This window comes from Equus caballus, chromosome 18 (assembly GCF_041296265.1).
Source record: "Equus caballus isolate H_3958 breed thoroughbred chromosome 18, TB-T2T, whole genome shotgun sequence".
NCBI classification, from domain to species: Eukaryota; Metazoa; Chordata; class Mammalia; order Perissodactyla; family Equidae; genus Equus; species Equus caballus.
In genome coordinates, this window is record NC_091701.1 from 14,161,394 (window position 1) to 14,174,915 (window position 13,522).

Consider the following 13,522-nt stretch of genomic DNA (forward strand, 5'->3'; position numbering starts at 1 on the left):
TGCAGATATCTCTTCAAGATTGTGATTTCACTTCCTTTGGATATCTACCCATAAGTGGGATTGCTGGAACATAGGTAGTTCTATTTTTAAATTTTTGAGGAACATTTATACTGTTTTCCATAGTAGCTGTACCAATTTACATTCCTACCAATAGTGTACAAGAGTTCCCTTTTCTTCACAGCCTTGCCAACATTTGTTATCTCTTGTCTTTTGATAATAGTATGTACACTACAGATTTTTATTTTGTGGTTACCATGAGATTTACATAAAATATCTTATAGATATAACTGTCTATTCTACCCTGATAGTTTTGATTGCCTACAAAAAACCTCTATCATTTTACTCGCCCCTTTTATGTTTTTGATGTCCCAATTTGCCTCTTTTTTGTATTGTATATTCCTTAACAAATTATTATAGCTATTGTTATTTTTAATACTTTTGTCCTTTAACCTTTATACTAGAGTTAAGTGCTTACACACCACCGTATTACAGGAATAGAGTATTCTGAATTTCACTATATATTTGCCTTTACCAGTGTGCTGCAAATTTTCTATATTTTAATGTTACTAATTAGTGTCCTTTCATTTCAGCTTGAAGAACTCCTTTAAGCATTTCTTGTAAGGTAGATCTAGTGGTCATGAACTCCCTCAGCTTTGTTTGTCTGGGAAAGTCTTTATCTCTCCTTCCTTTCTGAAGGACAACTTCACTGGATACAGTATTTATTTTTGGCACTTTTTTCTTTCATCACTTTGAGTATATCATCCCACCCTCTCTTGACCTGTAAGGTTTCTCCTGGAAATCCATTAATAGCCTTGTGGGGTTTCCTTGTAAGTTACAAGCTTCTTTTCTCTTGCTGCTTTTAAGGCTCCATCTTTGATTTTTGGTGGTTTTATTTTCATGTGTCTCGAAGAAGTTCTCTTTAAGTGGAGTTTGTTTGGGAACTTACGAGCTTCATGAACATGCATGTTCAAATCTCTCCCTGGGTTTGGAAGTTCTCAGCTGTTATTTCTTTAAATAAGCATTCTTCTCCCTCCTTTCTCTCTTGTCCTTCTGGGACCATAATAATTCTCAAGTTGTTTCTTTTCATGGCATCCTACAGATCATGTAGGCATTCTTCACTCTTTTTCATTCTTTCTTCTTTGTTTCCCTCTGACTGATTAATTTCAAATGTCCTGTCTTCTAATTCACACATCCTTTCTTCTGTTTGTTTTATTCTGATATTGATGCTCTCTATTGCCTTTTTCATTTTGTTCATTGTATTCTTCAGCTCTACAGTTTCTGTTCAGTTCTTTTTTATGATTTCTATCTCTTTGTTAAACTTCTCATTTTGTTTGTTTTCCTGATTTCATTGAATTGTCTTTCTGTGTTTTCTTATAGCTCATTGAGCTTCCTTAAAACAGTTAGTTTGAATTCTTTCTCTAGTAAATCACAGATCTCCAGTTCTGTGGTTCCTGGAAAATTATTGTGTCCTTTTGGTGGTGTCATGTTTCCTTAATCTTTCATATTCTTTGAAGTCTTGCATTGTTGTCTTCATGTTTGAAGTAATAGTCACCTCTTCCAGTCTTTACTGACTAACTTCAGGAGAAAAATATCTTCCATCATCCTTGTTAGGGACTCTGAAGTTTTCTCAGACCTTCTATGGATACATGTACTCCACATTTCTTGCTCCCTCTTGTGGCAGAATTCTTAAGCTTTTATGACTTCTAATCCTGCAGAACCAGGTCATGTGCTAACCACCTCCCATTTACTTTTTGAAGGGCAGTCTCTCCCTGATCTTCAGAATCAGGCTGACTTTCTGGACATGCTCACTAGCCACCTGCAAAAGCTCACTCATGCTGCCATCAGGAGTGCACATAGGGAGTTGGCCATGGGATAGGGGTGTGTGTGCATGAGGTGCACAGAGCACTGAGGATGCCCATAGACCAGCTGGGAAATCTGTAGGTGAGGCAATCCCAGTGGCTCATGGGTGGGCTCCCAAGGGAATCCCTGATGCAGGGACCAGAGGAACGTGGTCAAGGGATGTGGAGTCCCTTTGATACATTCTGTTCTGAGCCCTGGCTTCTGTTCTCCCAGCCCTCACCATCCCCCAGTCATGCAGCTGACAACTCAGTACTCTGGATGAGATGAGAAAGAAATGGGCCTCTCTGGTGGCATCCTGCACAGCTGGGGAATTTAGGTGCTTACTGACACACTCTCACTTTCCCTCACAGGAGAAATCATAGGCCAAGAAGGTCTTTTGGCACTGAGCTGTGCCACCTAGGGAGAGCGGTGATGCAGGTGAAGTCAAATTGCTCCTCCTACCCTCTCCAATGTTTCTACTCTCATATTTTTTTTGCTTCAACTGTGTGCTGGAACTTTCCCACTGGCCTCCCAGGCTTCCGCAAAGGCTTTCTCAGCTGTGGGTGATAGTGTAATTCACTGTTCTCCCAGGGCTTCTAGATTATGACTGAGAGGGGCTGGAGCCAGTTCACGGGCCACTTCAGGGTCCACAGCCAGGACAGAGGTCTATATGTCTATTACCAGCACAAGGGTGGGCAAGATTTCTCCAGGTCCCATGGTGTGTGGTGCTGGTGACAGAACCAAAGACAAATGGAGTTGTAACCAAATCCTCAGGGCTGTGGAGCTGTTTCCAGGTCTATAGTCTAGACCGTGGTGGGTGAGTCTTTTGCCTGAGTACAGATCTGTGTTCCAAAGCAGCTCTCCTCATTCTTGGACTGTTTTGGGCATTCACAGTCTCCTACCTGAATCCCAAAGCTCCTACAAAGGCACTTTTGTCCCTGGATGGATGCCAAATTGTTTTTGTTGAGGGGGGATATGAGCGAGTGATGTTTTATTCAGCCATCTTGCTGATGTCATTCCTCTGCAAAAATTGCATTTCTAAAAAGTTCCCAGGTAATGCACCTGCTGCTGGTCCTGGGGCCATACTATAAGAGTGACTGCTCTAGGGTTTTTATAGTTGGAATAAGGCCACAGATGAGAAGGTAATTATTTTGGGGGGAGCTGAACGTTTCCTAAGTTCAGAGACCACAAGATTGGTTTTAGGCTGAGTCTGCCTATGCAGAATGGGTAGGAATAAAGAGAAGGGGAATTCCAAGTGGAAAAAAGCCCATTTCTAAAACAGCATAGGCAATTAGAAGAAGCAAGAAGGAAGAAATTTCCTAACAGGGAGCATGGAGTTGGAGATTTAGCAAACAAAAGCACAAGAGCATCACCACTAATGTGAGGACAGAGACCAGCTAGCCACCAGCCTCAGATCAGTGCTAGTGGGCTTGGTGAGATTGACTTGGGTGAAAGTGATCAAGGTGGGTACAGGTATCTACTGAGACAGGCAATTCAGGCCCACTAAAATATCAATGGGGGTCAGGATAAGAAGTGAGTCAGACATAAGGCAGGTCAACATATCCAGAGTGTTCAGGTCAAGGCAAAGAGAATGGGCAAAGGGTTTGGCAGGTGGTCCTAAGCAAAAAAATTGCCAGGAATGGGGGAAGCACAGTGAGGGGCAAGAGATGCAGACAGGGAACCATACTATGAGCTCAGCAAGAGGGCTCAGGAACTCAGACAACGGCAAGGTGAAGGCCGTTCAACGAGGAATCCAAGCAGCAGGCGCAGGAATGAGAAGGCAGAAGAAAGCAATGTGTCTGCTGGATCTCAGGTGCTCTTAGTTATCTCCTAAAGTAATAGAAGCTAACACTAAGCTTCTAACTTCTAACACTAACTCAAGTGTGTGACCTACCTGTTGCAACTCAACCCACCTGGTGCTGAGTACTAGCACCCAATGCCTTCTTCACATTCACTTTGCAGTTTCATGAGGAAAGCTGAAAAATTAAAATCCTTGTGTTCTGATTATTTTAACTCACGGCCAATTCTTTTGGCCAAAGACCAAGGATCCTAAATTTCACTATTTTCTTACTGGCATTGGTACAGCACAGATAACTAAGGAGCCAAAACACATGAATTTTTGAAGTGTTGAGGCCACAGTCTTCTGCATGTATAAGATATTTGTATATATTTTAAAAATACAAAAATATGCATATGTATGTAATATATGTATGTACCCATTGCACATACAGCCCTGTTGGCCTACGGAGAAAGGCAGAAAGATAAGAACTATACTAGCTGCACAGAAAAAGGAAACTGGCAGCTCAATGTGCTTGCTAGCATCCTAGAATCAGGTTTAAATCATTTTTGTATGTATTACATGTCCCCATTCCGTTTGTTATCATTAACCAATTCAACAGATATTTACCAAGTGTCTATTATATTTTAGTTACTTTTCTAGATATTATAGCCCCAATTTTGAACAAAATGTAGTCCTTACTTTCAAATTAATTAGAGTCTACTGGAAGAGACAGTCAGGCACCAGGAAACTAACATACAGAATGAAGAGCTGTGATGGGGTAAGTAGGAAGTGCTATGGGAACAGTTAGGTAACTAACCTCGTCTTTGCAGGGTCAGGGAGTCTGTCAAGGCTAGAATTTTGAACATGCTTTCCCCATCATACTCCATTCCTGCCTGCCCCCCCATCCTTATTACCAATTTCAGGAGGAAAGTTCTTCACTCTCAGAAGCACATGTTCTAGTTAGGCAAGTTAGGGAGACAGAGCAGCATTAATAGGAAAGCGTGGGGGCGGTGGAGTCAGACTGCTTGGGTTCATATCCCAGCTCTGCCACGTTCCAAACGTTACATTGGGCAGTCACTTAAGCTCTCTGTGCTCTGCTATTTTCATCTGTAAAATATTGTTGGTACCACATAATGATGTGAAGATCAAATGGGAAAAGAGATGCAAAAAATGTAGAGTACAGAGTAGATTCTTAATAGGTGTCAATATTCATTGCTGTCCTTGTTACTACTGTTACTCCTATTGCCCTACCAGTGGCAAAATAGAGCCCCAGTCTTTGGAAAAATTTCCTATTGATCCAGTTCCTTCATCTCCAGGGACTTCCTTCTTAATCTTGACAAGGTTGTCATCAATGCCAGTGTCATCACCATCCCTCAATTCCCTAAATAAAACAAACAGACATTATAACTAGGAAAAAAACCAACTTACCCAAGAACATTGAATTATTCCCAATTTCATGGAATTGGATGCTTATGTTTTCAGGGAGATAGAAATAAAGTAATATAGTAAAAGAACTTCGAGAAAAAAAGTCCCTTGACCAAAGTGTGTATCACTTTTATATTAACAACAGGATTGTCACACTTAGGTAGGCATAATACCTTTGAAATACTTTTATTTCTTTCAAAGATCAGCAGAACTAGAACAGAGAAACTGAAGAGGAAAACAGCCTCACCTACCTAATAGATATTGGACATGAGAGGAGGAGTGAGGAAGGATTTGTTCCTGACCCACAAGAGAGCAAAGAGCAGGAACGCCTGATGTTCCGGAGGCCAAACTTTTATCAAATCCACTTCTAACAACATTCTGGATAATAGCTTTACTGAGAATCACAGGTGAAGGAGCTTGGGACGTTAAAAATAACATCAGGACTCGCACAGCGCAAGCTTTGATCACTAACAAATCCAGTGTTCCTGCTATCCGAGTGTATAAGGTGGCCGTCCTTTTAGCCTCTGTTTTCAAGAACAGACAGTCGTGGGCTGAACCAGCCATGCTCTGAGGGAGAAGTTCTTGAAATGCATTCATTCTGTGGGAGAAAGGACCCGTGCTGATGCTGCGAATACATTCATCTTTCTCTGCTGCTTTGGCATTTCACAGGGCAGAAGGCAGACGATTCCCCAGGAATTCAACCATGGCCTCATTCTGGTATCAACTATTTTAATTTTGTTGCAGAATAAAATGCTTTTTAACGGTAACTCTGTGGACTGTGGACTGTGAAATAGGGAAACTGGATGTTTAATATCAAGCATCCTTACTCTTTGCTCTCCTTTGGATCAGAAAGCAAAAGGCTCCAAAGGAGAGCTCTCCACTGAAAATGGTCACTTTAGTAGGTCAGGCATTCAGTTGATTTGTGGGACCATAGCTCAAAATATTAGTCTTCTCTCTTTATGAAGTGCCTTCAGATTTGGTTTACAATACTCGCAAGTAGACAAGTCCATGATTTTACTGAAGTCATTCCTTATCTATGATTCAAATCTCTTAAAACCATCACCTGTCAACCCCAGATCCAAATTGCCTTAAGTTGGCTCCAGTAGTCAAATCTTACTTTAAAAATATGATTCAGCACCATTAAAAATACTCAAAAGGAAGTTCTTTAAAGGTAAGCCCAGAATAGCTCACAAAATGTCCAGAACAATATCAACATCACTAGGACAAATATCTAATATATAACCTACCAAGGTGGCTACTTTGATGGGGAAACTCTCAATGTTGATGTGCAAGTTCTGGTGTATTCAGATAAAAATATTAAATCATGTTAGCATATAATTATACCTCTTATGCTAATTTGTCTTTGTCTATAACACAGGGCAATTTGTTTTTATATCTGTTTTCCTGGGAGTTATGGACCTACAACCTGATGTCTCATAAGTCTTAGGGATATATTTATTCCATGGCTATATAATCCCTTTTGATGCTAAAAAGCTGCTGCCATGTAGCAGTGATGTAATTTGATTCACAGGGCATTTCAGGTAAATTTGAGTGCAAAAGGATAATTAAAGTCTATTACTAAAATATTTTATTTACCTATTTATCTACCTCTCAATTCATTTACTTGTATTTATCTGTATTTATCTATCTGGAAACAAAGAAGGAGAGAGGGCAAAAAAAAGAGAAGGAGGAGGGAGGTGAGAGGAAGAGGAAATAAATGAATTAAAATCTGCAAGGACCAGTTCATGTTAGATCATGGAATTTTGATCTCTAATAAAGAGTGCTTTCACACTTGAGAGTTGAAGTCTCAGAAATATCCAGAACAATCTATGTTATCTATGAGCTTTACAGACAAAGAATTTGCCCCATTATTTCATGTTCTCAGAGAAAATATGCCAGACACTTCAGGCTTAACATATGCTTGAAAAAGGGACCAAAAACATAAATAAAAATGCTCTACAAAGAATTTGGGGTCTCAAAGTTGATATGGAAGCCCCTATTAGAATCAAGCATCAGTCAAAAATACTTGCTGAATACCTTCCCTGTTGAAGCTGTAGAGTCTGTGTAGCCACCCATGCCCAGGGCCATACCAAAACCTGGTCAATTACCAATCATGGCACCACCAATTTCAAAGATTCTACTTCTGAGCACTTTCTATCTTTCTAGAATATTCCTTCTGGTCTGTTTACTCCAATAGTTCTTCAATCTATCGACCCAAGCACTTTTTCAGTGTCTGTTACTGCTCACTCATACCCCCATACTCAAGTTACATTCCATGGCTCTTCAACTCCCTTTTTCCTGCATCCTACTTCCAGGAAAACCCCACCGTGTTTAAATCCAGCTCTCTAACTACTGTGCTCCTGATTGCAAGCAGATGTACATGGATATGAAAAATACACAGCCATGCTAACTGGTATAATGCTAAACAATCACTGCTAACTTCAAGTTGATCATTATCATGCTTCTTAATCTCACTACATTTCCCTAGTCAATTTACTTTCCCATTCTCAGATATAACTATTTTACACCTCTCCTCACTTTACATAATCAAAATGGGCTCTCCAGCACCTTGCTCTCAACAAATTTCCTTGCTTCTTTTTTTTCACTAAGAAAATAGATTATATTTTCTACTGAATTAGACGTTCCTTTCACTTTGATTTATTACCAACCAGCAAACAAATTAGGTGAAAAGTAAATAAGGTCAAGATTGCAAGTGAGTAGATGCAGTTGCCCATTACCTTCCCAGTTCCTCCCAGAGGTACCCTAAGTTTAGTTCAAAACAACCTGCATGGATGGAGGCATCTACTAGGTCAGAGGAGTCCGGAAACGTAGAGTCACTGCCCTTCCTACTTGTACCCAGGGAGCAGCCACAGCAACACGCAGGGGTCTACTCCACTAACACCCAAGGAATTTCTCTCACAACTCATTAGACTATACCTTCAAAGCATGTTCCAAATCTATTCCCTCCACTGCACCTACCACAGTCCAAACCACCATCATCTGACAACTGGACTATTGCAGAAGGCTCAATTTCTACTCTTGCCTGGCAGCCAAAATAATCCTTTGAAAGCGGAAATCAGGGCATGGGCTCTCACAATCTTCCAGTAGTTTCCTATCACACTGAAAATAGCATCCTGTCATTATGATGGTCTCGCACATGATTTGTGCTGGTTGCCTTCCCAATGTCATGTATTACTACTCTTCTTTCTCTGCTCCAGCCCCACTGGCCTTCTTGTTATTGCTCAAACACATCACATACGTTCGCACTTCAATTCTTTGTACTTGCTGCACCGTCAGTCACTAACTCTCCTGCCCCAGATCTTCACACAGCTCATCACTTAAGTAATTAAGATCGCTACTCAAATATCCCCTCTTCAGAAAAATCTTCACTGACAACTTATCCAGAAGAGTTTCTGCACTCAAACGCAATCACTCTGTATTTCCTTCCCCTGCTTTATTGTTTCCCAACTACCTGATATTATATATTTATTTGTTCATTTATTCATATTTTTCTCGTTCACTAAGATACAAGTTTATAAGGGCGAGAACTGATTAAACACTGAGTTCCTTGCCCCTAAAGTAGTGCCCATCACATCCTAGATATTCAGTAAAAGCCTTGTTGAATAAATGAACAAATTATTAACATTCTACCTACTCTGTTATAGTTCAATCAAAATGCCTTGATAGCAGTTATCTTCCGTTATTCTTACCACCAATTTATGAGGTAAGTGGTGCTGAGATCATTGTGCTCATTCTTTAGATAATAAGAGCTATCTCTCAAGATGTAATAAACTGCCCAGGATGACCCAGCCCATAGTGGCAAATCTGGATGCCTGTCTCCAGAATCCTAGTTCAGTTAACACATTTGCCACTCTGAGCAAGGCACAAATACACACTGTATTTTAATGAGCAGCTCCAGGTCACCTTTCAGGACAAATGTTCTAGAATGCTGCTTTTCATTAAAAACAACCTCTCTTTCCACTCCATTATGACTTTTAAATATTTACAGCTTTTTAGACAAAATATGATGACAATTCTCATTAGAGAAATGGAAAGTGGGAGTAGCGTTACTATTTTTAAAATAGTAATGTACATTTTATGGCACCAAAGAGCATTTTTAGTATGATACAGGACCTCCTCTTCCAAAACTTCCAAAACCTTAGCCCCTTTTCTCTCCTGCCATGGAGATTTAATTTGAGATATTTTTACCTCTTGTTTTATTTGTGCATGGCCCTCACCATGTACCTAGCTCATAAACACTTCTAATTGTTGTAAAGTGGTTTCTGCAATTTGATGCCACTTAGCCACATTTTAGTGGGAGTTTCCATAGCAAACTTTCCCTCAGGATTTTCTCATAACTGTAGGATGTATAAACAACGAGCTGTTTTCCACCTTGTTGAATGAAGATATGGGAATGTGCTTCAAACAACAATTTTAGCTCAGCAGTTGGCAATAATTCTGAGACCACCAGCAGCCTTTGCCTGCCTGCCATGGTGTCCTAGAGATTTCCAGTGCATCATGGTAGTAGGTGGTAGGGAATATGCCTTTCAGTGCTCTTAATAAAATTTTGACAAAGACAAGGCAGGCTCTTATCACTCATGGTTAAGTCACAGACAGTGACATTTGAGGTCTGGAACCGTTAAGAACCATAAAATCCTGGGAGCTTTGCCTTCCCACACAACTTGCTGCTGTGCTCATGTTTGTGAACAAGCTGTCCTTCCCATATCCTCAGCTTTACTTACAGCTCCCAGTGGAGAGGAACAGAAAACACATTTTATATTTGTATTTCCTGCAGCATTATGAATATTGACATCTCTTTTGCATTTCTATGCCATGAGAATTCACTGTCTAACTGATTAATGGGTGACAGCACCATAGAACAAATGCTGAGTGCATTCATAATTTCGAATATTATAATAGAAATATGCTATCTTGCTCTATAAGTGGACTTTTCTAGTTGATCTCCTGTCATTAGAATGAATCTATAGTGTCTGATTTTAAATTTTATAATAAGGGAGGATGTGTACTATTTAGAAATGGAGGCTATCAAGGTAAAAGAAAATAGGTTTTTCCCCAGCACACCCAGCAAAGAGAAATCTCTAAACTCATGCTGATCTGGGTGGAATGTAGTCTTGGTCTCTGTCCCATAATAAAGGGGTAAATACAATGGGAGAAGATTACTTTCTATTGTCAGGAAACAAGGCTGTGAATCTATGGTGAATATTTGAGACTGTGCTCAAAATAACAGATATTCTTGATTCATTATGCAACGTTGGTTGCCTCTGTATCTGCTGATCATTTGAGAATGATTTACTTATCTTGAAAGACTACTCTTCCTCTCCTTCATATCAGAAACTTACATTTCTTGGAAAAATCCCCAACTCTAGAAGAGATACAAATAAAAGAGCAACCTCCTGAGTTTCAGGAGCAGTTAAGCAACAGGAAGTTATGGATTTTCATTAATCTGGCCAACTCTTTCTTTTCACAGGTGAGGAGACTGAGGGCTGGAAGGATGCAGTGACTTTTGCCATCACTTATGTTTTATGGCCTTTCTCCTCTACCAAGATTTAGTGCAAAATCGTGGTAAGATTAATTGCATTCTTTGCTATATAATAACCAAGCTTGACATAGTCAAGTAAGTTCATATTCTTGAGGAATGGTAATATTCAGACAAGAATTCATGTTAATTAAAAAGTGTTTAATAAGACAGAAAAAAAATTCAAATATGTCTTCCTTTCTTGACTGAAATTTCTTAAAATATCTCTAATTGCCAGTTCTTATATTTTTCATTCACAGCTAACAACATGAGCGTATCCTTGGCAATATTCTCCTACTTTAGTATCACGTACAGTCCTGGATGAATAGAAGTGAAAAGAAGAAAGTGAAGAAGGTCTATTTCTCCTATATTGTTTATGCTGATCATTCTGACTTCTGATGTTTAGTATGAGGTATAGAGACATCTTGCTATGATATATGTAGAATATTAAAAGGATTGAAGACCTGGAAAATAAAGGATTAGAATTTTCTTGAGTTAATTTTTCCCATCTCTTCTCCCCTCACATTTCCTAGCCATAATAAGGTGTTGGTAGTTACCAGGGAGAATGTTGGTGAAGTTTGGCTTATAAAATGTTTTTTATGAATATCTCAAGTTACATCAGGCTTGGGTAGCTCATTGCCCAATTCCCATGGAATTCTGGGCTCTATGTACCTCTAAAACCCCAGATGTATGGTACCTTAATTTACCTAACCCAATCCCAACCACTCATGTTGGCCATAATGGCTGAAAAAGGAAATGACACTCATTGTCAAAACACATAAAATGACTCTATTTCTGCTCAAAGTACAGAGTCTCACACCCATTTAGTTGAACGTAGTCATACAAATGGCACTTTCCATTGTAGTCTTTCCTTTGCTTAAAATTCTAGACAATTTAAGAGAGACAGTACTCTTTATTCCATTATATTGTTTAAATATCATCTTGGCAACTATGCACACACCTATGCTGATTAGAAAACTGAAAAATTGTCTCCAAATTCCAAAATTTTCATCAATATCTATTACGTCCATGGAAGGCTCCTATCTTCTCCATGAATCTGCCAGCACCACTCCCAATCCTCAGTAATAGTTCCCTTGAATGAACAGCAGAACTCCAAATGACATTATCTTGTATCATTTGCTTATAGTTTCATACATCATTCTTTTGGTTGTTAAATAAGCATTTCTTATGCATATCGTAGAGACCAGAATCATGCATGACAAATCTTAACTATAGTTTACACAAATTACTTTTTAAATATAGTTACCTATGCTGATAGACACATTGAAGACAAACGTGTCTTCTTACTTATGATAGCCTTTTCTGATTTAAAGAATAATTACTGTTTAAAACACGTATACATTTAAACTACAAATTATAGTACTAAAATTAGTCATTCCACAATTTTGCACACTTTTTGAGAAAAAGAAGGCATATAGTAGAGCTGAAATAATCTTAGAATTCTGAGGAATGGTCTCCAGTTCTAGCTTAACCCATTATTAACTTTGAAATTTTGGGCAAGTTATGCACTTTTCAGAATTTCCTTATCTAACAAATAATAAAGTTGTAATTAATAATTTTGCATGTACCTATTAACAATAAGATCTCATGAAAATATATAATAGTGAATTGAAATTCATTATTGATAAATACATTGTCAGAAGCCAGCTTATACACATATTACATGTACAACATATATACACATAAAACTACTTTCTCTGTCTCCTGATTCTGTCATTTGTTGATATTTAGGAATTAGAGAATTCACAGAGATAAATACAAAGGTTTTGTGGATCATTAATCATTAACTTGGATCCTTCTTTTGATGAGACTTGAGCCCACCAAAATATGTTCATAGTGTCATTTTACTTTACTCTCAATGGTTTATTTTATTGAAAAACTGGGAAAAATATAAACTGCATTAACATTGCATAGAAGAAATAATCAAAATGAAATAGCTGAGAAGAAAGAAAACATATTAAATATTGGTAGAGGAAACCAAAATTTATGCCAAAGAGCTACTCTCCCCAAACACCAACCCTGACAAGTTTCCAGGGAAATTTTGCTAATATTCCAAGATCAAGCCATTCAAATATTGCCTAAATTATGCCAGAGAATTGAGAGAGGTGTAAAATTTTCAATTTGCTTTTCTGGGGCCATTATTGAACTGATAATATTGCACTATAAAGCTACAAAACAATCTATCTTATGAATATTGATATAAAAACTTGAAATAAATGTTACATTAGCAAATAGAATTCAGCAACACATGAAAGAAGACTATACTACAATTAAGTGCAATTACTTCAGAAATGCAAGGATGGCTCAATTTTAGTAAACCTATTAAAATTTGCTATTAATAGAGATCAAGGAGAAAAGTCATATAATCCTTTCATTGTCTGTGAAAGGTATTCTAAAATAGCACTTGATAAAATTTAACAGACAGGTTGCATAAAATTCTTACTAAAATATTCATATAAATAAATGGATACTTCCTCAATATGTATATATATTTCAAACCAGAAATCAGAATCTTGCTTAACAACAAAATGTTAGTTTTTTAAATACTAGCTGAGGCAATTAGATATAAGAAAGAAAAAGAGGTATAAAATGTAAGAGATAGAGACAACATTATATTTATATGTAGATGGTATGATTATATATTTGATGGCATGATTGTATATTTTCTTAATTTCATTAAGTTAATAAAATGATATAATGAAATTATATGAAATGAAATTAGTAAAAATTATCACAAAGAATTTAATTATCTAGGCGTACAAAATTAATATTCAAAGGTAATATTTTTCTCTAAAGACCTCAAATTAGAAAATATAATAGAAAAAAAGAAATCTCATTTTAATGGTCATGATATTCACAAAATACTTAGGGAGAAAATTAATAAAAATATATAAGAACTACATGAAAGGAAAACTTTAAAT

General features: G+C 37.8%; 1 long non-coding RNA gene across 1 annotated transcript in view; it reads left to right on the top strand.

Moving 5' to 3' along the window:
- LOC138918630 (uncharacterized) overlaps positions 1–12,293 on the top strand; it is a 52,367-nt gene extending 40,074 nt beyond the window's left edge. The window contains exons 3-4 of the long non-coding RNA XR_011428182.1: positions 10,533–10,627; positions 10,841–12,293. This is a non-coding gene — a long non-coding RNA (uncharacterized lncRNA). The remainder of the gene's footprint in view (positions 1–10,532; positions 10,628–10,840) is intronic.
- The last annotated feature ends 1,229 nt before the right edge of the window (positions 12,294–13,522 follow it).